Consider the following 24,503-nt stretch of genomic DNA (forward strand, 5'->3'; position numbering starts at 1 on the left):
AGACATGATGAGAGATTCAGTAAACATGGGTTTCAAGTAAAATCACAAGCTATTGTTTGAGGGGGAAAATTGAAGCATTGCTAGAAGTGCAGGAATCAAAGAGATTTCCTCAATATCAAATAGCTGATTAATGGTGTTGAGAAATTTCCACTGGCATTAGAGAACCTGCCTCCAAAATACTCAATCAGCTCTGACTTTATAATTTGAGGATGCTGTTAAGGTTTGGAAGCTGAGTGGGTTGTGATTGGAGAGCTTTTTTCTGAATACTCTACTGGGGAAATGCCATCTCATCCCTTTTCATTGGGTTTCATATTTTTAAATATTGTTTGAATGGGAAAAAAAACCCCTCTAGGAACACCTACTGCCCATGTCCCCCACTTATTTATCAGTTGCTCTAGGTCAGTGGTAGGCAAACCGTGGCTTGCGAGCTACTTGAGGCTCTTTGGCCCCTTTAGTGTGGCTCTTCCACAAAATACCACGTGTGGGCGCGCACGTACAGTGCGTTTGAGACTTTGTGGCCCATGCGCAGAAGTCGGTTTTCGGCCTGGGCGAGTCTATTTTGAAGAAGTGGCGTTAGAAGAAGTGGGGGGGTGTCAGTCGGGTCGGTCGGTTGGTCGGGCGATGGGAGACATGGCGCAGGCGGGCCGCGAGATACAGCGCAGGGGAGGCACGTGAGATTCATGCACGAGTTGAGTGAGCCAGTCAGTCAGCAGTCTCATTGTGCAGTGGTTAGGTATGTTGAGATGGTTTGGAAATATAGAGAGGATGAACGAAAGGAGATAGACCAAACAAGTATACAAGACGAATTGGAAGGGGTCGACCTCAGTGAACGTACTTCAATCAGATTGAGGACGTTTTTAGCAAAGGCCAGCTTAGGAGCACCCTAATTAAGTTAATAACAATGTACCTACCTATATAGTTTAAGTTGAAAAAATTTGGCTCTCAAAAGAAATTTCAATCATTGTACTGTTGATATTTGGCTCTGTTGACTAATGAGTTTGCCGACCACTGCTCTAGGTTGATCACCTCTGGGCAGAGGGTGCCATCGAACCAAGCACCTTGTAGCACATCAGAGGAATTAAACATCACCTCTGTGTTGAGAGGCAGTCTATCAGAAGGTTAGGCACACAGATGGTGGAGCCATATTGCCTAGGTTCCAAATCCTGACTCCATTCTTGAATAGTGCTTTGCCTAACTCTTATGGTAGTTTGCGCATAGAATGAATGAATTAATATATGTAAAACATAAAATGCTGAGCACATGGTGAGGCTATGTAAGTTTTTTGTTATTGTTCTTTACACCCTGGTATATTTTTATTCACTGTCTCTGTGAAATCATAATGTGAATTTATATAAGTATTGCTGGAAAACTAGAGAGAGAAATTAAATTAATAAAGAAGATAAAAAGACATATTTATCAAGTAACTTTATTGTGCCAGGCATCATGCTAGTGGTTATATACAAATACATCACCTTACTGAGTCATCTCAACCACACTAGGAAGTATATTGAATTCTCATTCTACTGGTGAGAAAACAGGAGAGAAGGATCACACCGCTTCTAATGGGGAACCAGGATTTGAATTGAGGCCTATCTAACTCTGCAGCCCATGCTTTTTCTACCACATGACACAGTTTCTCTTAAGAAGAAAATTTATAATAATCAGAATGAGTGAAAAATTCACTTCCTTAGTTTAGGCCCATGACCTGAGTTTCCTCTAAAAGCAGGGAAATTTTTCATGGGGCCTGAGTGTGTAACTTTGAATGAAATTAACTAGAGTGGAGTGGCAGCTAATTAGAAAGCTGCCGAGACAGGAAACACAGCTTTAGTCCAGTTGGTGGCCCAGCAGGGAGCGGGTACGCTGGTGCAGATTTTCTCCAGTTGGGTGCTCCTTTCCAAAGGTGGGGGCGTGGTCTGGAAAAAAGTGGCACCACAGCTGGGAGAGCTTTGGGGCCTGGTGAATGTTTGAAGATAGAAGTACATTAAATAGTTATTTCTTGGGGTTTCCCGTTTCACTTTTATGTTTGGCTTCTGTCAACTGGAGGAGACACCTTTTGTATATACACACCTTTCTGAGGTTTCAGAGGAAATGGTTATTTAATAGCTGAAAACTCTAGTTGAGTAGAATAAATTACTTTGAACTACTCTGTGGGGTACAGAGAGGAAGAAAACATAATTGATGAAGAGGAGAGAGATTAGAGACAGGGAGATCAATTAGTAATAATTTTTTTAACTATAAAATTGGCAGAACATGGGATAGATTAAATAAGGGAAACCAAGGAAAGGAAGTTGTTGAAGAAGCTACTGGGTTTCTAATTGTGTGATTGGAAAGTTGGTTTATTAGGGTAAGCCTTAATCCAGTGACTGCGAGTCACTGTGGTGCCAGGCACCATTCTAGCTGCTGCACACAAAGATGTCATTTCGTTGAACCTTTCCAATCACATTAGAACCTGGAAGAAGGATTTAGAGAAAACAGGACCATGTTAATGGAGGAAAGATGTTCATTTTTACAGAACTTGATATTCAGGAGCGGGTAAAGCATTCATGTGGAGGTAATTGAGCAAGTAGTTGGGCATGAGGTCTATCAGGACTTCAATTCACCCATAAACTCTTAAGATGGTAAATCCTACCAAGGGTCTGAGGAGAAGACTTTAACTGCAGCTCTGAATCTTAATCACCAGTCCCTTTTGAAACTTTTAAACAAATGGTATCAAACTGAGCTCTCAAATATTCCCTTCTTTTCTAGCTATAGAAACATGACTAAAGCCTTGAAGATAGTCCTCCTGTTTAAACATATGCGGATGTTAATGAGAAAAGTTTACTTATTTCATGTAGGGGGAAAATAGTTTATTTTTCTGACATGTGATAAGATACAGTATGAGGCTATAATATTTCAGACATTCTGTATTAGAAGATTTGAAGACCAAGATGGCAAGCTTCCTAAAAAGATACTGATTGCATTCTAACTTGACTTCTTAGGTTGATTTTTAAATGTGATAGAGGTATGCTGCAGAAGTTTTCTGAAGCTATAAGACATATAGCATTGAAGTTAATAAGCAGAAGAAATGTTCCCTCTATTAACTGGTTTATTAGATGTATTAGTTTCCTAGGGTTGCCATAACAATGCACCACAGGCTAGGTGGCTTAAATGACAGACATTTATTTTCTGCCGAAAACCAAGATCAAGGTGCTGGCAGAGATGGTTTCCTCTGAGGACCACTGGGGAGGAAACTGTTTCAGACCTTTCTCCTTTGCTTGCAGCTGGCGGCTCTCCTGCTGCCTCTTCACATGGTGATCTCTCTGTGCAGACATGCCTCCCTGGTATGTATTTGTGTGTCCACATTTCTCCTTTTTTAAAAAAAAATATTTTTATTGATTTCAGAAAGGAAGGGAAAGGGAGAGAGAGATAGAAACATCAATGATGAGAGAGAATCATTGATCAGTAGCCTCCTGCACGCCCCACACTGGGGATGGAGCCCACAACCTGGGCACGTGCCCTTTTGGAATCAAAACCCGACCTCCTGGTTTGTAGGTTGATGCTCACCCACTGAGCACATCGGCCAGGCAATGTTTCTTCTTTTTATAAGGACACCAGTCAGGTTGGATTGGGGCTTACCCTAATAACTTCATCTTAACTTAGTCACCTTTTTAAGGCCCTCTCTGCAAATATAGTCACATTCTTAGGAATTAGGGGTTAGAGCTTCAATGGAAGATTTTGGTGGAACACAATTTAGCCCATAACATTATATGAACTGAACTTGGCATGGGGCAAACAGAAAGCAACTTAATTTCTTTTATCACCACTTTAAGAAGTCTTGTTCCATCTAAGTAAGTACTAATTTTTTTTTTTCCCCAGTAGGGTCTGTCTTGGACTCAGAATCTACAGTGAGGAAAAGGCATTAAGAAGGAATGGTAGGCCTCTTCACTCTAACTTACTCTGACAGTCCTCAATCCCCATCTTACTGTGATACCAACTAGGGCTTTGCTACCTCAGTGTAGTTGGCAGGTTAGCAGCATCAGCAGCATCAGAAATACAGACTATCAGGGCCCTGCCTCTGCATTTCTCAACCTGAATCTGATGAATCTGCATTTTAACAAGATGCCCAGGTGATTATTGCTCTTTCCAGAAAACCAGGACCTTCAGGACCAGCAGACAGAAACTCTGTGTCTTCCAGACATGGGTGTGAGGTTGTGAGAATGAAGGAGAGGTATGGGACAGAAGATCTGTTGCTGGAGTGTTAATCTGACTTGGAAGGCCTCTGTGTAGCCCTAATCCCAATTGTGTGTGAGTCATTTGACTTGTCCCTGGCATGAACAATGTAATCTCTGATTTCTGACTATTGCCCATCAGCCCCTGCTTCAACAGTATATCCTACACAGACTCTTTGTTTTGGGACCTTGTCTTACACCTGATTCTCTCCTCTAGTGTCCACCAGAAAACCTGTGACATTTCTCTGCTCAATTGTAGAAGTGTGAGCTACTTCTGCAATGAACCTCTCTCCTTGTGCTGTCTTCAAAGGTAGGTCCAGGCCAGCCTCTTGCTTGAGTTTCTACCCAACCAACTTTAGTGGACACATCCAGGCTTCCTCTCCCTCTCACCTGGCTGGATGCATTATATGCTTGCGAATATTCTCCCAAATTCTGCAACGAGATGATTAGAGAAAAATGTCACCTGCTTTGATTACTCTCTCTGGATTGAGTTTCTGGATTACCTTTTTTGGGTAACCCTTGAGCAAATTTATGGATAATGTAAGCTCTTAACACTGTTCTTTACTCTGGGGTTTCAGATGAAAATCAGAGGCAACAGGAACAAGTCTACTTATAGTGCTATATATATCAGTAATTTCACTATTGAGACAATTTAAGCACATTTAGATTCAGGCTTTATCTATAGACAATTATATGACTTAATTTATGGACTTGTTTTCTCAAGGTATTGCTTCAGTCAATATGGTTGGACCAGTTTGGTGTGTAGAATTAGTCTCAGAGACTTTCATCATTCTTTTCAGGTGGTTTCTTCAGACAGGCAAATGGATAGACAGAGCAAATGGGAGTTATTTTGTAGGCTGGAGATGACAAAGGAAAAGATTTCTGAGAGATAGATTTAAGGTCTCTTCAGCCTTCTTTCCCAGAAACTCTGAATTAAGGCACTTTACTTAGCATTCACCTATCTCTGGTCTTTTGTGTTCATGCTCCTCAAATAAAGACTTAGTTCTGATCTACTGTATTGCTAATTTTGGCATGATCACCAAACTCCAACAGCCTGTGTTTCTGTGCTATTTCTGCTTTGTTCTTGATTTTTGTTTTGCCCCTCATCCCACAAGAAGCCATAGGTTTATTAATGATAGAGTACAAATTTCAAACCAAGCTGCAGTTACTCTTTTTAAAAATATATTTTTATTGATTTTAGAGAAGAAGGGAGAGGGAGAGAGAGATAGAAACATCAATGATGAGAGAGAATCATGGATCAGCTGCCTCCTGCATACCCCCTACTGGGGATCGAGCCCACAACCCGGACATGTGCCCCGACTGAACCATGTCCTCATGGTTCATAGGTCAATGCTCAACCATTGAGCCACCGTAGATGGGCTGCAGTTACTCTTTTGAAGCACACACACACACACACACACTCCTCATTTTTAGATGGTTATATTTACAATGTCATTGTTGTTCCTCAGGGCTTGGACTGCCTTTGCTTTCAACACATTTGCTTGTGATGTGACCAACTCTATGTCTTTAACTTCCACACCTGTTTAATCAACCCTATTCCTCTTTACTCTCCTCTTATATAGTTGGAGTCTGTGTGTTTTCTTGAATGTTGTGACAGCTTCACCTTGAACTTTGAATTTCTCAGCAGCTGCTAGCTGTGTTTGCTGAGATGAATCTTACATTTTGGCTTTTCCCCAAATTATGGAGGTATCTGAAACAGGGCTCTTGTAGACATCTGGTTTTGTGATGATAAAGAGGATATTCTTAGATTTCCTAGTAACCTCTGAAACCTGTTAGGACCCAGTTTACGGTGCCGCCTTTTCACACTGGCTCTCTTTGCTTTACTGACTTGTTGTTTATCAATTTCAGCAGCTGCTGCCAGCTGGGCTTGTTGTGTGGGTGCCTGTGTGGTGTTCCTCGAGTTCTGGTACTGATTCATCACTGTCCGGTTCTGTTCCAGACCCTGTCTCAGCCCGGGGCTGTGGCAACTCCTGCTCTGTAGCAGGGACGATTTCTGTGGTTTCACCGGGTTCTTTGTGCGGGGAACGCAGAACCTAGACGATGGCAGGAAGAGAGACAGTGAGAGTGTGACCCATACCTGTTGGAGAAGGAAGCCTGGCAGCTTTACTCTTGATTTCAATGCTCATATTTCCAACCCTGAATTTGCAATCTGTCTGGATTTCTACTTCTCCCTTGTTGAGTTCTGGTGTCTGTGGCCCTGAATTTGCTTCACTATGATTTGTCCCATTGTCATGACTCAGAAGGAAGGATTCTGCCACTGCTTCCACTGCTCTATGATTAATAAAGATTTCAAAGTTAATGCATCTTTAACTACAAAGTATTTTTTTGATTTAATTTTACCTTTATGGAAGTCATTTTTGAAACATGAGAGAAACATAGTTTTTGCCTTCTTTTCAAAGCTATCACAACTTCCTAAAAATGGTGGCAGAATTAAATCCTGACAGACTCAGAAATTTGTTCCTTTTCCAGGTAATTACAGGGTGTGGGCTGCTCATAAATGGGTTCATTAATGTAGCTCGCACAGTGTAAGGCAGAGTGTGGCAACTTGGGGGAAATCAGTGGTTCATATTCTACAATAACGGAAAAAAAAGAAAAGTTCTTTTTGACCAGAGCCTGGCCTTCCTTCAAAAGATAGGAGATAGGATTAACACTGGTGGGCCTTGATAGGCCGAAGTGGACCAGCAGGTAGAAGAGGGAAGCTGAAGTGGAACACATGGAAATAGAAACTGGTCTTCCAGGGACAGCTGGGTGTCTACTGCACAGAGCACAGCAAACAGGATATGTGCAAGGATGAGGGATGATTTAGCAGATACTGGTTTTCAACCTGGTTTCAAAAGAGCCGGTTCATTTCCTCAGCAAATATTTTTGAAGTTCTCATGTAAGTCACTCATTATACAGTGATATATACCAACTGACAAAGACACAGATAACCTAATCAGGAAGGGAGCATGTTCTTTGGATAGTGGCAAACAGATTGTGGAGCAAAAGTGGCAGCACATTCCAGATGCGGTTCTCCAAGTCAGCAGCAGGAGCTGAGCCCAACGTACGTGTTGCCTATGGATTTTCTATCAGTGCTACTTCTGGGAACCATTTGAAATTGTTGTTGTTTTGTTAGTATTAATGATATATATCAGGAACATGAAAATCAAGGATTTCATGAGAAGTATCGATAAAGCACACATTATAATTACATGGTTACAATAAGATGAATATTTAATGTTATTTTAAGTGTGTGAACACTTAAACATTCTAGCTTATTATCACTGGCAGGTTGGCGTCACAAAGAAAGAACATTGTCTCACCAGGCTAAATCAAAATCAATTCCCTTAGGAAAGTGCTCCTACTTGGAGTCAATTGTTTCTTTTTCTGAGCTCTCATCATATCCATATCAGGGATGCCAATATTGGCTATTGGGTAGGTCTCTGTGTTGGGAAGGATTCTAAGGCTAACTATGATCTCAAAGGAAAAAAAGAATGTTATGAATGGTGTTTGATGTCTGCCAAGGACTCCAGAGGGAAGACAATGGGAGATATTTGTGATTGTTGTGTATTTGCCATTTCAGGTCTGTACCTTCACTTGATACTCAACACATATTGCTCCAGATGTATAACTACTTATCAATTTATTTATACAGGAAATTCTCACTCTTCACCATGGGGCTTCCTGTGAGCTGAATGTGAAATTGGGTTTTCATAACATGGGTTGTGCTTTTCCAGACGAGGAATGTTTTCATTGTGGGATGCATTTCCACCCAAAGACTCAGCATCAAATATACCAGAAATGGCAAACAAAAAATATCTCACAGAAGAAAAAAGGCCTTGAAAGAAAAGAATTGTATCTGCTTCAGAAGTTAGAGATGAAAAGGACCACCTATGACTTTGCTACCTAAGTGTGGTTGGCTGAGAGGCAGCATCAGCACCATTAGATTATTAGAAATGCAGAATACCAGGGCCCTGCCTTTGCATTTCTCAACCTGAATCTGATGAATCTGCATTTTAATAAGATCCCCAGATGCTTCTAGTTCTGTCCAGGAAACCAGACCAGGAGGACTAGCAGACAGAACAAAGTCTATTATAACCACTGAAAGGGGCATAAGCCCAGTACAGGGGGCACACAGGACCAGGCCAAGTCATCTGGAAGGTTGCAAGGAAGAGCTGCATCATAAGAAATGCTTCCAGGCTGGGCCTGGAAACTCACTGCAAGCTCACGGGGCTTCTTCCTGGGAGAGATGATGTGGCTCTTCTAAAATCCCAACCAGTGTCTTGGCTAGAGTTGGCACTCAGAGATTAATCAGTGGGGAGCAGGGCTCTGAAGTGTAATAAACAAAGGGGGAGAGAAATAGTCATGTCTACTCCATCCCACTTCCCTCAGGCTGCTTATTAAAATCACCTGGGGAGCCTTGGACACCCTCCAGTGCCTGGGAACTACCCCAGAGATTCTGATTTAATTGGTCTGAGGTTTGTCCCAAGCTTCAGTATTTAAAACATTTCTCTAGTTATGTGCAAACAGCATTGCAAAGTCTGTAATATTTTATTTGTTTATAGAACTTTAAAATAAAGATCCGCAGAGAAGAAAATAAGTATTTACACTCCATAAAAAAGCAGTTGTAGCCCAGCCAGTGTGGCTCAGTGGTTGAGCATCAACCTATGAACCAGAAGGTCACAATTTGATTCCCAGTTAGGGCACATGCTGGGGTTGTAGGCTCCATCCCCAGTGTGGGGCATTGCAGGAGGCAGCCAATCAATGATTCTCTCTCATCGATGTTTCTATTTCTTTCTCCCTCTTCCTTCCTCTCTGAAATAAAATATATTTATATATTTATATGATATATATATATTTATATGATATATATATATATATATAGAAGCTATACTACAGCATAAATATCTGCTATACAAATTAATATAAAAACTAAAGTAAACATTTAATTGGAAATATCTTTTTCTCGTGTCAGGACCTTGAAGGATGACAGTGAGGATGAATTTGAAGATCTGTATTTGTATTTTAAACTACAAATAAAATATTCTGTTTTAATTTTATTTAATATTTTTGTCACAAACAGATTCTCAGAAGTATCCATTGGGATTAAGAATTGGGAGACTGGATCTGCCCTGTGACTTCTTGCGAGCCATTAACTGTTCTTGAGACTGATGAACATGTGGGTGAAGGTGAAGACTGGGTGTTAATTAGACTGTCTGGAAGTGAAGCAGCTCCACAAAAGGCTAATCTTGAAAACAAGGAGATTCTTTTTATTACCTTAACACCTAGTTTGCAAATTCTTATGAAGATAAGGAGCAAGAAGCTAACTCTCACTGGGTGCCTATTCTGTGCTGAGCTAGATTTTCTCATTTCGTTTTGACAACTACCTTGTAAATTAGATATTTTTTGGAGGATAAAACAAGCTCAGAGAGACTAAGTAACTTGTACGTAGATAATAAATGGCAGATGAGGATTTGATCTCAGGAATGTCTGTCTCCAGAGTCTACGGCAGCAGTTCTCAACCTGTGGGTCGCGGCCCCTTTGGGGGTCGAACAACCCTTTCACAGGGGTCGCCTAAGACTATCAGAAAACACATATATAATTACATATTGTTTTTGTGATTAATCACTATGCTTTAATTATGTTCAATTTGTAACAATGAAATTGGGGGTCACCACAACATGAGGAACTGTATTAAAGGGTCGCGGCATTAGGAAGGTTGAGAACCACTGGTCTAGGGTCTTCGTATGGCACACATGCTATGTTCCCCAGAGGGCAGAAGGGCCTGTTAGATCATGTTTCTTTATATCCATAAAGATATTTTCTACACATGAAAGATGGCTGACAATTATTTCTTTAAGATCAGCAATTGTTTTGCATGTAAAACATATGAGGTAGATGTGTACAGCTCTGTTTTATATTGTGTGAGTGGGCTGTGCCCTGGCTCCCCTCACTTTTCATCACCTCCCTTGATTCTCTTTTTGGTGAATCTTTGACTATTCCCATCCTATGATATGTTTCTTCTTTCCCTGAGGATCCAAAGAGCCAAATGTCAGCCGAACTCCCAGCTTCTCTCTAAATTCTGTAGCTGCTGACTGTGGCTGGTAGTCTGTAAGTTTAGGTGGAGGATCAGATTGGCCCAAGCATGGTGTTTGAGCCTTGATTTCAGGTAGAGCCAGGTGGAACTGGGGAAGACTCGTGGCCTCAAACACTCTAATTTAGAGAGCAGTTCAGGTTTCACACTCAGTAGTTAGCATTATGGGTTTCTGAGCCCCTATGAATTTCTGAATTATTGATGGGACTGAATAAAACAGGCTGTTTTCAAAGGTTAATTCTGAGGCTGCCTCTTCTCTACAATTTGATGCATTTAAGACTGAATCACGAAGGCTGAGCTCATGGGGAGAAATTTTTTGATCTTAACTCAACAAATGGACACAATATTGAATCATGAAAATGAAAGCTCCATTTTTTGTTGGATTTAAAATTGTTGGATTTGAAATTGATGGATTAGAAAGTGTTAAAAATGAGCAATTCTGTAAAAAAAAATACCAGTGACTAAAAATTAATACCAGTGACTAAAAATTAATAACAGTTGTAAGATGGGTTTCGTGATAAAAACAGACTTGTGGTGGATTAGGGCAGTTGTATGGGCACATGACTGTCACAAGTTACAGTTTCACTACGAAGCATGGTGTGAGCATTCACTAGGCTGGGTACGGGTCAGTTAGCTAAGCGGAAAATGCAGTTTTATAACTGGTCTGAAACTTACCCAGTGCATGACTGTGGGATCTCCCCACCTCCAATTTAATGTTTGACTGATTTCCTCTTCACTCAGAGTTTAGATGAGGGAAACAATAATAGTGATAATAATATTGTGATTCATGAGGTGCGCAAATGTCCTAGGTATTGTGTTCGGCACTTGCATACATTAGCGGTGAAGTTAAAAACTCATCAGTAAAGAGGACTTAGGGTAGGCACAGAGTGCCAGCTTCCATCTCTTACTCCATATCCTAAAGGAGCTATGTCATTTTCAGGGACACCAACATCATTATTATTGAGCTTCTCTGGAATTGTGCTTGGATGGGACAGATGCTAGAGTTGAAGATTTCCCCCCCTATGTACAAGTCAAGCTCTGTTCAGGAGTCTGTGTGCCCAGAAAAAATTGAGCATTAGGAGTAGACTTGGTAGCATCTGATCCAGATCCTCTGTTATATTGAAGCTTTTCCTGGCAGGTGTATTTGATGGGGTGAAAATCATGGAATCAAACAGCTTTAAAAATAAACATATAGCTTATTTCTTCTCCCAAGAGAGAAATGTACACTCTCTTCTGGGTGTTGCATCAACAAAAGAACAGATCTGGTGAGCCAAGTTCCAGCTGGATATTGGCTGCCACTCAACCTCTTGCCTGAGCCCTGTGCAGTGCCCTTCTTGAGACACTTTTCATGACATCCCTGACATAGATTTTATCTGTATTACTAGAGGCCGGGTGTACAAATTCATGCATCAGTGGGGTCCCTCAGCCTGGCCTGCGGGATCGGGCTGAAACCAGCTCTCTGACATCCCCTGAGGGGTCCCAGATTGTGAGAGGGCGCAGGCCAGGCCAAGAGACCCCACCGGTGCATGATCAGGGCCGGGGGGGGTGGGGTGGGGGACACACAGTAGGTTGGCCAGCCGGGAGGGACTGCGGGAGGGCTCCAGGGCATGTCTGGCCCATCTCACTCAGTCCCAATGGGCCAGAACTCAGCAGCAAGTTAACCTACAAGTTGGAGTGTCTGCCCCCTGGTGGTCAGTGCACCTCATAGCGAGAAGTTGAGTGGTCTTGGCATATCATTAGCATATTACACTTTGATTGGCTGAATGGCCAACCAGATGACCAGGCACTTAGCATATTAGGCTTTTATTATATAGAATTTTATTGCTAATACTCTTCCAAGAGTCTTGAGATTCTCAATATCATTTTCAACTTGTAAGTAGAGGGAAAAATATTCTCTCTTCCTAAATTGAAACTCTAAGAAAAACAACTGCAATAAAAAACCAAATGTGTTCAGTGTACTGCAGAGCAAAATTTATTATGAATTCTAAGTTTGGCCAGATGACCCATGGACTTCTAAAGGGGAACTATAGGTGCTTTCTGGAGGGTGGATCTTTGTGCTACCCCTCAAGACAATGAGCAGATGCAGGCCCTTGAAGCCATTATGGGAGGGAGGAGAAGAGTTATTTGATTTCTAGTTTGAGAAGTGAGTTAAAGAGTCTTGATGATAAATAGTTGGATATTAGCGGGAAGATGATAGGAAATAAAAAAGATCTTAATATGTGACACTGAAAATTTTTCATCTATTTCCTTGTTTCATAACACTTGCCAAATTAGTGTTAATCTACTTGGTAGACTTGTCAGAGGCTGCATTTGGAGTTCCACCCCTGTCACAATCTAAATGTTATTTAAAATTTTAGGGAAAGACAACATTAAATGTATTTTTGAAAAAACCCCACAAAAAATGAAGGGAGTGGACTAACCCATAACCTGACTTTTTCTCTCTTAGTTTTTTCCAAATACATACATAGATTTAGTTGCAATTTTGTGCTCTAATTTATTGTTTGTTTTCTTGAAGATTTCTATATTGCTTAATAGTTTTCATAATAACCATTTATAAAACTGCAGAATATTCCACTGAGTAGATGTACTATATTTTAGTTCACTATTTGCTTATTGTTGGATAGTTAATCTATTCAGATTCTTTGCCTTTTAATAAAGGAAATGGGGCTATTTATGTATATAATTAAGTCTGGTCTTTAGAAAGCATTTGGTCTTTAGAAATCATTCTATTTAATTAAAAAACTTTGTTTGTTTCTTGCCTTTTTTTTACCCTTAAAGTAACAGCCTCTTCTTTTGTCTTATATTGTAAAATTTAGAAGATAAACATCATTATTGAAATCCTATTGGTGATTATAGTAAAGAAGTGGTTCTCAAACTTTAGTGGCTATGAGGATCACCTGTGGTACTTGTTAAAAGCGAATTTCTGGGTTCTGTCCTCAGATATGTTGATTAACTAGATCTGGAGTGTAGGCCTAGGCATTCTTTTGTAAGGGTTATAGAGCATATATGTGATGAACACTGTCTTCAGGGAAATTTAGAACATCTTTTTTTTTTAATTCTCACCTAAGGATATGTTTATTTGTTTATTGATTTTATTTTTTTAATTAAATTTAATTTTTTTCCAACACCGTTTATCCCCTCTTATACCCTCTTCCACCTCTACCACTCAGCCCCCCACCCTCCTCCCTCCCCACAATCACCACACTGTTGTTCATGTCCATGAGTTCTCTCTATTTTTTTTTTTCTTTTTGGCTCAATCCCTTCAACCACCCTCCCCCAACACCCTACCTTCCACCCTGAACTGTCTGCCTGATAGTTCCGTTTGTTCATTAAATTCCACATATGAGAGAGAGAAAAAGAAAGAAAACATGATGTGAGAGAGAAACGTACTAGTAGAACAGTTTCCTCCTGTAGGTGTGCTGACTGGGGATTGAGCTGGAAACCCAGGTATGTATGTGCCCTGACCAGGAATCGAGCCCACAACCTTTTGGTTCATGGACAATGCTCCAACCTACTGAGCCACCCAGCCTGAGGCTAGGACATATTTTAATACAATTGTTGTAGAATTAACCATAGGATGCTGGAGGTTTTATATTTGAATTTACGTAAACTTTTATTTTTTTCCCATAATATATTTATTGATATCAGAGAGAAAGGAAGAGGGAGAGAGAGGGAAAGAGAGAGAGAGAGAGAGAGAGAGAGAGAGAGAGAGAGAGAGAGAAATATCAATGGTGAGAATTATTCATCAGTTGTCTCCTGCACACCCCACACTGGAGATTGAGCTTGCAACCTGGGCATATGCCCTGACTGGGAATTGAACCCTGACCTCCTAGTTCATAGGTTGATGCTCAACCACTGAGCCACACCAGCCAGGCATAGGTAAACTTTTAAATACAGCCTGCATAGTCTAATGATTCTTGTATCTGTAAGTATAAAGTCTAGTTTTGGCTTTATGTCAAAACTCACTAGGCAGCAGAGAGGGAATGAAGACAGGGAGAATGAAGAGGAGATCAGCTACCCCTTAGCTGGGAGATAGATAGGGAGACAGTCCTGCCAACTGTGTGTGTGTGTGTGTGTGTGTGTGTGTGTGTGTGAGAGAGAGAGAGAGAGAGAGAGATAGAGATGATGAGGGGTAAGGGGAAGACATTGTAAGGAGGACTGTGGAATCATACATTAATATTCTTTTCTAGCTAGAAAGTGACGTGATCAAGAGACAGCAAACTTATTTGATTTCTTAAGAAATCTAAGTAGTGATTTTAATAAGAACAGAGTGAATATATCTAGTCAGCTTTATAGTTTGATGAAACTAAGGGTTTAAACTTATATTTGCCATTTAAAGAAATCAGTATCTCTATCAGAATAAATATCCCTGTTTATCACACTTCCTCCAAAGGCATCAGAGAATAAAAGTGTGATTAGAACCCAGTATGTTTTTTATACGATGTCTTCTATTTTAAAGTGTCCATCATGAAGCTCAAGCATTTGTCAGGCTGTTCTTTTTCCTTTATTTCTCAAAATAAGCAGTGAGTGGGAAGATTTCATTCCTATTTTCTAATCACAGAAAGAGAAGCACTGGAGAGTGGATTTCTCTGCTTATAGTCCCACACCTGCTAATTGATCTATTTCACTGGATTCTCTGGGGGTTGAGGCCATGTTTCTTTAGCCTTTATAAGTGCTATGGAAGGCTTAGCACTGCTCAGAGGTAATTTTCCATGTATTTCTCACATCTCTGCCTGTCTTGGGAGCAGAGACATGGACTGTCCTTTGCCCTGGATTGTCTTTTCAAGGAGATTAGTATAGCAAACCATTTTTGAGATAGTATTTCCCTCCAGAGCAAAAGATAAGCATGCTGCCCAGTTTACAAGATTCAAGTTCCCTAAGTTCAAGGTTCTTTTCCTGAAATGCAAGCCACTGCATGTGCAGGCATCCATATGGGCCCATCTGTATTGCCTCTGTAGGACTTGAAGACAAGAAAGAACAGACAACAATATGCTACTCGTGCTGCTTGCTGTGCCATGAGTAATAAAGTCCTTCATCTTTAACCCAAGAGTTATCAGCCAACATCCATGAAACTGTGGCAGGCTAACTTGTTACCTAGTCAATACGATAAAACTAACAGTTCTTGACACCACAAAATGGTATTCAATGAAAAATTATGGAGTAGAATAAAAAAAGCCAAATAACAGATTCTGGGGCTGCTGACCATAATTTATGGCTCTTGGAGAAGTCAGCACTTTTCTGCAAAGTATAGCTAAAGAAGAAATAACAGCAGCCACACATTCCCTGGGAGAAAAAGACACCTAGCAGAACAAACTGCTATCAAATGTGGTTAGTCTACTTTGCTTGTATCTGAAACTGTTGAATTTGGAGTCATAAATTTGTGTGATCAAGAAATGTCATATTTATTTTCTGTAAGTTACTAAAGTGGTAGAAAACCCAAATTTTGCCATTATTGTGCTCCCTTTCCTTCCTTCCAGGGGATTAAATTTTGCCCAGAACATGGGGAAGAGCCAGGATGGTCCATTATGTTCACCACTGATAGGCTCTTTGTCTGAGCAAGTGCAGTCCCCTTGAAGCAGCTAACCCTGCTCCTTCTGTGGTGACCTGATCATATGCCGACGCTGACCAGCAGACCCTGAGCAATGGATGAATGATTACTCTGACACACAATTGCTGTGAAAGAGAGGGCTAAGGGACTGCCTGGCTATAGGAACCATTCAGCCTCGTTCGCCTGCCTCTTCAGGCTTTTATTGTAATAGCAATTTGTGATAAAGTTTAACTTTTAGAGACAATCAATGGGGTAAGCATTCTTGGGAGGACACATGTGTCTACAGTGTCCTTTAAGCAAGGACGTCTAAAGATTAAGCATAAAGATTCTGGTAAACACCTGAGGGTCCCCAGTACACAGACTTGTTTGGAAAAGACAAGGAACAATTAGGGGTTGTTGCCTTCAGCCAACTCCTCTAGGTCAGAATTTCCTCCTTACAAACTTTCCAACCAAGTCTCCCGTGCTCCCCCACAACCATAGGCATCTCTGCTGAAGCCCAACCTGGGAGGAAGGTGCAGGTTGCAGGCTCCTCACTCTGTTTACAGGCAAGGTGAACCTTCTCTCTGTCAAGCCAACTTCTTTCTCATCATCCTCTTAACATAATATCTTCAATGCTCACAATGTTTGGAAAACAAAGGCAGGAGGAATATATTTGGACCCCTGGGACAACGGAGTCCAAAGGGCATGGATCTTTTTCCTGGAAAGGAACTGAAGAGGGAAAAGTAATTTAAGAATAAAGCACGATTTAATAGCTCAGTGAATCATCCTGCCACACTGTTTTATATCTTTTCTTTCTTACATTCTCCTTAGATTCTTTCCCCTACTACAAGTGGATGACCATTTGTAGAGTGTTGCGTGGACCATTGTAAGGGTGTAAGTTCCAGGACAGTAGCCTGGGGATAAGTGTGAGTTTAAGGAAAAAGGTGCCTCATCTGGAGAGCCACAGAATGAATAGGAAACCTGGAGGTTGGTGCCTTAGGCTCCTGACCTCTTTGTTCTCTTTTTAACTAGCAACGTTTCCCCCCTTCTACTAGGCTCTCAAGGTAAAACCAACCAGCAAATGCCTGCTTAGCCAACACTTTCACATTTGAAGACTATGTAAACGACAATAAAACACTGGCAGTATGTGCAGCTTCTCTTGCATACTAGATTCAGAAAGGAAAATATGGTCTGTCTTGACTCTCACTTCTGTCAAGTGTTTAAATTGTCCTTCCAGCATATATTTAAAACACATTGTCATTGCAATGTTACCAAACAGTGAGCAAGTCAAACGTATCTGAGACCACGCAATGATTGACACTTTGTAAGGGAAACAGAGAGACATGGAACCTCACACGGTGACTGCTGTTTCCAGCTCTGAGGGCTGCTGATACAGTTTCTGACAGTGAGGAGAGATGTGCAATGTTGGTTCAAAACCACAAGCTGTAGAGTCGGAAGGTTGCCTCAGCTCCTTGGTTGCTTGGCACACGTTGCTTCCTTGAGTTGGGGAGATTGGAAGCAAAGGGCAGTGATGTCGCTAACACATTTTCCAAGAGTTGTTCCTTTTTGGTGAATGCTGGGGGTGTTTTTTTAATTTTTTATTTTGCTCTTTGTAGTCTTTTACTATATTTGGATTCAGAAAAGATGATCATATCTGGGTTACATGCTCATGTGGGATCACTTATAGGATCACAGAGCAAGTCAAGTGGGCGACATGGGCCTTCTGAGTCGCATGGTCATATATGGGTGAGTGAGGTCCTTGCCCTCCATGCAAATCTTTTGCTAAGTTTCTCACAAATCATCTGAAGAATTCAATGAAGATTCAACTTTTAAAAGTGGAATCTGCACCTGACATGAAAGGTCAGACTAATCTTCTTAATTAAAATAAAGTTCTAGCTAAGCAGCTGACCCGACAACCACCTCGACTGACTTAGGGTGAAACATTTTTTTCACCCCCGGGATTGTGAACCATTGCAGAAGGCAGAAAACACATTTTTCATCTTTGTATTCTAAAAGTGTAGCTCAGTGCCTGCCACTAAATACATGTCTCATAAAGTTTTGTCAAGTGAGTGAAGCAATAAACACCAACAATTAAGAAACAGTGCAAATAAAAAAAAGAACCTTGCAGGTTTCCTCGGTTTTGTTTTCTGAGGTCACTCTCTTCATGCCATTTTTGTCAGCTCTAATGACTGCATCTCATTTTATTGCATCTTTTATTTTTTTCTAATTAAGCTTCTATGGTTCATAAACCCTGTGAAAATAGCAAGGTTATCTACTAACGAGTGTTTTTTGACCCTCATTCCCTTAATAAGCATCCCTTGCCATGTTTTTGACTTCCCAAATGAGCTGTTGCACAGACTTCATATTATTTAGATGGAGAAAGAAGAGAACAACATGATCAATAAAATTAAGGCTTTTGCATAATTAGGGGAAAAACACCCTTTTTCCTGGCACAACTTCAATCTTCTTTTTCACCAGCTGCTAAGTCATTTTCATATCCCTACTGCTTCCTACAAGTGCAAACACACCTGTTCTCCCAGCTCGGTACCCACTTCATGCTGGCTCCTTGTGAGCAGGAGATGTGTTTTGACTTGCATCAGAGAGCCAAATAATCATCTCTTTATTCTCGGATGACAATCGTCCTTTTTGGCAGACTGCGTGGTGGTCATCCTCAGAAATTTTCTCCTGAGACAGTGAGCAGGACAGTTCACTTAGTAAACCATTTTTATGCACAACTACAAGCTTGGGTTTCATTTTCTGGGCAGCTTCTTACTCTATCAATCTGTGAAAGGCCCTTTGGTGTGGTTGTACCTCATGCTATGGCCAGAGCTTCGTGTCTGGTGGCCAGCCCACAAACAACCAATCTGATACTTCCACCTTCCACATCTGCTGCAGATAAAACCACCCAGAGATTGGGGGGATTGCTGTGGCACTAAGGAAGGAACTTGAACTAATGCACAAAGGCTGCACAGTTTATGTGTAAATGGGAACAAAGTTAAAGCCAGTGTCAGAGATGAGATTAAGAAAAGTCAAAGATAGAGCAGTTGGAGTGCTGATTGGCAGTGATATTTGGCAAAAGTAGAGACTATTCCCACCTCTGCTGTTTCTATTATACTCTCACCAGGTACGAATGATTTACATGGAATTCAGGACTTTTAGTCCTCAGCATCTTTAATGCTTTTTACCAAAGAGTGTTCAAGAGTGACTGGTTCATTTTTTACTGGGAATTGCTTATAGGTCCCCAACCCCATCTGATATATAATAGTTTCCAAAATAATGGTGTCATCCTGAGGATTTCATTCCATTGTTCCACTCTGTATTCTTCCCATCGGAATAGCACACCACTCATCTTAATTAGTAAAATGCCATCCCGTCTGGTCCTCCCTTGCCAGCAAGTCATTCAGTTCCAAAATCACTTCTTTACCTCCATCATATAGTTTAGTATTTTGCAATAGGAAAACTGTAACATAGCACATCCTTCTCCTAACAGGGAAAAATGAAATTTGCTATAAGCAATGCTAATTAAGCAGTTTAACATTAGCTTTAATTTAAAGCAGCCCTCCCGAGACTTCCTAACATATACCCAGGGTGTCATAAAATCTGAAGCCACACTCCCTCTCAATTAGCATCCATTTATTTGGGAACAACACCAAGCAGCAATAAACAGGCACAACCTGTTCCTTTCGCTCTTATTCTGCCCAGCAGCCACCGCCTGCGCCGCCTGCTCACTGGAGACTCATGTTAGCAGCAGCAGCAGCCTTTAGGTGGCTGGGTTAAACCACGTTGGGTCAAATACAGCGTCTTCCTAGGCATCTCCCTCTCAAATCTTAGATGTGTGTTTCAGCTTAAAGTTGCATCTTGACGGCGAGTTAATTGTTGAAATAATTTGTATTAAAAGGCAGACTAAAACACACACTAAAAATGCAATTGGTTTGGCCAGAGGTGATTTTAAGCAGAAAGTAAGCTGGCGGTGGAGGCTGCTGGGCATGAGATTGTGATTATGACAGGTCTGTGAATCAGGCTGTTTTTCAAAACCTTTTATATTCTTAACTGTCTCACTTCCACCTGCCCGATCGAAACCTCCACCTCCTCCCTCCTCTCCTGGCTCTGAGTGGCCAGTGCCCCCATTATTGAGTCTTCCCGATATGTTTATGATAGCCTCGTTTGTGGAATTGTAAATGACTGGTGTATCTTCGGTCAGTAGTTAATGCTATCCTACTAATTTAGTCTAAAGTGTTCATGTTAGACCTCCCAGACAAACATTTTTAGTATAGGTAGGGCTTTATAGTTTCCCCCCATCAATTTTTATTTCCCAAACATCAAACACGAAAAAAGAATGTTATAAAAGGAAGAAAAAGAACTCACAATCCACCCACTCACCTGCATCAAATCCTAACACATTTGTAACTGCTTAATCCAGCTGTGTCAGTTGTTCCTGCTGGTAAGGCCTCCACGCATTTACAAATGACAGGAGTAATACATTTTAAACTACCCGGATAAGGTGATCTTCACAAATTCATCCCAAACACAGAAGCCTTCTGTGTTTTTTTAATTATGTAGTTCAGAGCTAGAATTTTAATAAACAATAAATAAGAGAAGTGGAAAGAGGGAAAAAAAATTCAAGGGAGATATCAATAATATCAAACGTCTTCTGGGCCCCATCTGTTGCATAGTCCATTAGCTGAGAAATTGCAGAGAGCCCTAATAATAGTACTTGCGATTTAAATAGCACCTTTCCAACAAAGAGCTTCACCATCACTAATCTCACCTATCTTTCCAGCACCCTGATAAGATGAGTGCCTGGGGCAGGTATTATTATCTGTGTTTTACAAATAGGAACACCAGGGCACATGGGTTAGTGATTTGAGCAAGGTCACACTGTTAGCCGGGGCATGTATAGGACGTGTTTTAACTATGGGATAGCTTTGTAGCAGCTACACTGTTCAGATCTGTGCAGACCCAGACCGGGATGGAATGTAATGGCCTGACCAGCATTGTCTGTAAGGCAACTGCCGACAAAGACCAGAGCCTCTGCTTAGGGAATGCTGGTTGTGTTCATAGTGATGTGTCTCTGTAATATAATACGTGTCCTTAGCCCGAGTGAAAACACTTAAAGGCCTTTCTCTAGCACAAAGTTGTTCTTTTGATAGAAATATATGTTTACGATAGCCTGAGTTCAGTTGTATGTGTGTGTGTGTGTGTGTGTGTGTGTGTGTGTGTTGAGGTGTGGGACTTTTTGATATGCTGGTCCAACCTGGGCTACTGTTATTAGAACAAATTTAGACAAAGAGCAGCAGTAAATCTGGTCAGAGATAAATCTGTAACAAAGTCCTGTCAATCGTAGGTGCACTTGACAGGTTTCCTTGGGGTTTGCATGTGGGTGTCATTTTTCACTAATGGAAACATTCCTAGTTGGAGGTCCCCGTAGACTGGGCTGTTGACAAAACCTTGCTTCACAAGAAAAACTGCAAGGAGAACAGAAGCTCCTCTAATAGTTAAGGAAAATGTACTATTTCAGGAAAGAAGAGCTAGGATCGCATTTTAAAATGCTCTTTAAAAAAATGCTCTCTAGACTTCTCAGTTCTTTTCATTGCATAGCTCTGGAAGCAAATATTTAATAGATGTTGTCAATTTGTTCAGTCAGTCAACAAATATTAGTTAAACTTCTACTGTGTGTCAGATCTTTATGTAGGTGTAGGGAACAGAGCATTGAATAAGACATCCAAGATCTTCAAGAAACTGCTATTCCAGGGAAAAGACAGATCATAAGCAAGAAAAAAGTGGGAGACTAAGGAAATAAACACATAGAAAGCCAAAAAAAGAAGTAAGATAATGAGAGATTTTTATAACGTGTTCTGAAGGAAACAGGATATGAATGGGCGCTTGCGCGCGCGCGCGCGCGCGCGCGCGCACACACACACACACACACACACACACACACACACAGAAAACAAGAGAGGCCCTTTTGGAAAAGGTGGTCAGAAAAGACTTTTCTAAGAGAGTGAAGTGACATTGAAGCTGAGGTCTAAAAACACTGTTAATATAATATCTGTTATTTATGTGTTCCCTAATCTCTGTTGGTTCCCTTATGCTATAAAAGTAGAACAATATTTCATTATTGATTTCTTTGGAATAAAGCTTGCTATACAACCCACATATTGGTTCTCATAGACCAGTGATTCTCAGCCTCCCTTTACACTCTTAACAATTGTTGAGGATCCCAAAAAGCTTTGGGTTATGTGGATTGTATTAATATCATATTAATATTAGTAATTAGCAAAGTTTAAACATTTATTAACTTAAAAATAAATGTATGAATTTAAACATAACACGTGATGAGTTTATTATTGTTAACATAGGTCACATGATTTATATTCTATATTATACATTCGCATATGCACTTTAAAATTATTTTTTAAACAAAAACATTAATGAAGAAAGTGGCATTGTTTTACATGTCTGCAAATCTCCATCTTTTTTTTGGCTGAATAGAAGACAGCTGGATTCACATGTCTGCTCCTGCATTCAATCTGTTGTGAAATGTTGTTTTGCTTGAAGTGTATATTTTAAAAAATCCAGCCACACACAACTTTGTAGTTGGAAAAGGGAGGACCTCATGTATCCTCTGAGAGCCCTCTGGCACAGAGTAGCTTTTATCTCAGTTTGTCTATACTACAGTGCTAGGAAAAGTGAAAACTATTCCTGGTGCATAGATATCTGGTGATCTTATCATCCTCACATTTATTAGTTGCAAGGGGATTGCATCCCTCATTGTTATGGGCGGGCATGGGGTTAAACTCAGATAGCAACAAAACTCACATCTGACTTCCAGCAGCTTATTTCTTTTTGAGTAATTTACAGTGACTTTTGAATCTCTGAACATAGAAAATGTGGCAAGTGGTAGAAATTTACACATCAAGACTCATATTTTCACTTTATTTTCTACAACTGATTTCACGGTACTCTGGAGACCCCATTCCCAAATGACAGCAAATCACACGGGCCATGCCAGTAACATATACCTTCATTTCTGCAGGTTCAAAACAGTCTGTTTGGGCAATCACACAGGTTTCCAGGGCCTCCTCCCAGAGGTGAATTAAAGGCAGCTTATGCTTCAGGGCTCCTAATTTGCCTGTGACTCTTAAAAGTTCCTGGGAGGTACCCTAGCAATTTTCTATTTATAATTTTTTTTCCTGAAGATGAGTCCTTAAATTGTATAAGCTTCGGGCACTGCAAAATCTGGATTTGCCCCTTTCTTCCCCTTCTCAAGTGTCTACTCTTTCCCTTTCTTCTTCTCAAGATAATATGTAGGTGAGAGGAAATGCTGGCAATGGAGAGGAATGTCTGCCCTTATGCCACACTCTGGATTCTTGCTGAACGAGCTGCTGACATGCCCTTCGCCCCCATAATTATGGTGTAATGCCTTTCTTTGTTGACTTGACCCTCACCTTAGTTTCAGTGAGAAAAACCTTCCGGGTTCTGGGTTCTGGCTGAGATCCACTATAGTCTCCTCACCCATGATCTTGGTGAACTTCTTATGAGCTTGACACCCTGAACAGTTTCTGTGACCACCCCAGACACATGCAGGGCCTGGGGAAAAGGAATTCTAGGCCATCTGGCCAGGCACCTTGCCCAGTTGCTTCTCCTCTATTGCGCAGGTGCCCTGTTGGTTTGGCAAGGCCCTATGTGATAGTGGGGTTTCTCTGAGAGGCTTATAGCCTGTCCAGAAGAAATATTCCTGCTCTGGAAAACTGCTCTCCTCAACCAATCTCAATATTTCTACTACACAGCTCACTTAAAGTTTAGCCCTGAGGAGGTAAGGGGGAAGTGGAAGCTCCCCTCCTCCTCCTCCTCCTCCTCCTCTTCCTTTTCCTCCTCCTCCTTCTCCTCCTCTTCCTCCTCCTCCTCATCCTCCTTCTTTTTAACTATCTTAACTATTTCACTATTTTTGAAGTGCACAGTTCAGTAGTGTTAATAGAGCTACAGATGTTTTTCATCTTGCAAATGGGCAACTATGTGCCCACAAACCACAGCTCCCTTTTCCTGTCCCCCAACCATCTAGCAGCCACCATTCTACTTTCTGCCTCTATAAATTTGACTACTCCAGTTACCTCACATAAATGGAGGTATCTTTCTGTGACTGGCTTATCTTACTTAGCATAATGTTTTCAAGGTTCATCCATGTCATAGTATGTGACAGGGTTTCCGTCCTTTTTAAGGCTGGGTAATCTGCTACTGTGTGACAGACCACATTTTGTTTACCCATTCATCTGTGTTTGACATTTGGGTTGATTCCACGTCTCAGCTATTGTGGATAGTGCTGCTAAGAACATGGGTGTAAAAATGTCTCTTTGAAACTGCTTTCGATTCTTTTGGATATATACCCAGAAGAAGGGTTCCTGGATCATGTGGTAGTTCTATTTTTAATTTTTTGAGGAACTTCTGGATTGTTTTCCCTAACAGTTTGCACCATTTTACAATCAAACCAATAGTGCACAAGAGTTCCGATTTCTCCACGTTCTTTCCAACACTTATTCTTTTCTGTTCTTTCTTTTTTAAAAAAAGTACCTGTCCTAATGGTTGTGAGGTAATATCTCCTTGTGACCTTGATTTGAATTTCTCTGATGATTAATGCTATTGCACATCTTTTCATAATGCATGTTGGTCATTTGCA

The 24,503-nt window shown here is 40.9% G+C and overlaps 1 pseudogene; it reads right to left on the bottom strand.

The window, feature by feature from the left end:
- Positions 1 to 5,638: 5,638 nt before the first annotated feature.
- LOC139015776 (nascent polypeptide-associated complex subunit alpha-like) lies at positions 5,639 to 24,237 on the bottom strand (annotated as a pseudogene).
- Positions 24,238 to 24,503: the final 266 nt, after the last annotated feature.

Source organism: Myotis yumanensis, unplaced genomic scaffold (genome assembly GCF_028538775.1).
Source record: "Myotis yumanensis isolate MYYU_CA2020_CCGP unplaced genomic scaffold, mMyoYum1.0.hap1 SCAF_8, whole genome shotgun sequence".
NCBI lineage: Eukaryota > Metazoa > Chordata > Mammalia > Chiroptera > Vespertilionidae > Myotis > Myotis yumanensis.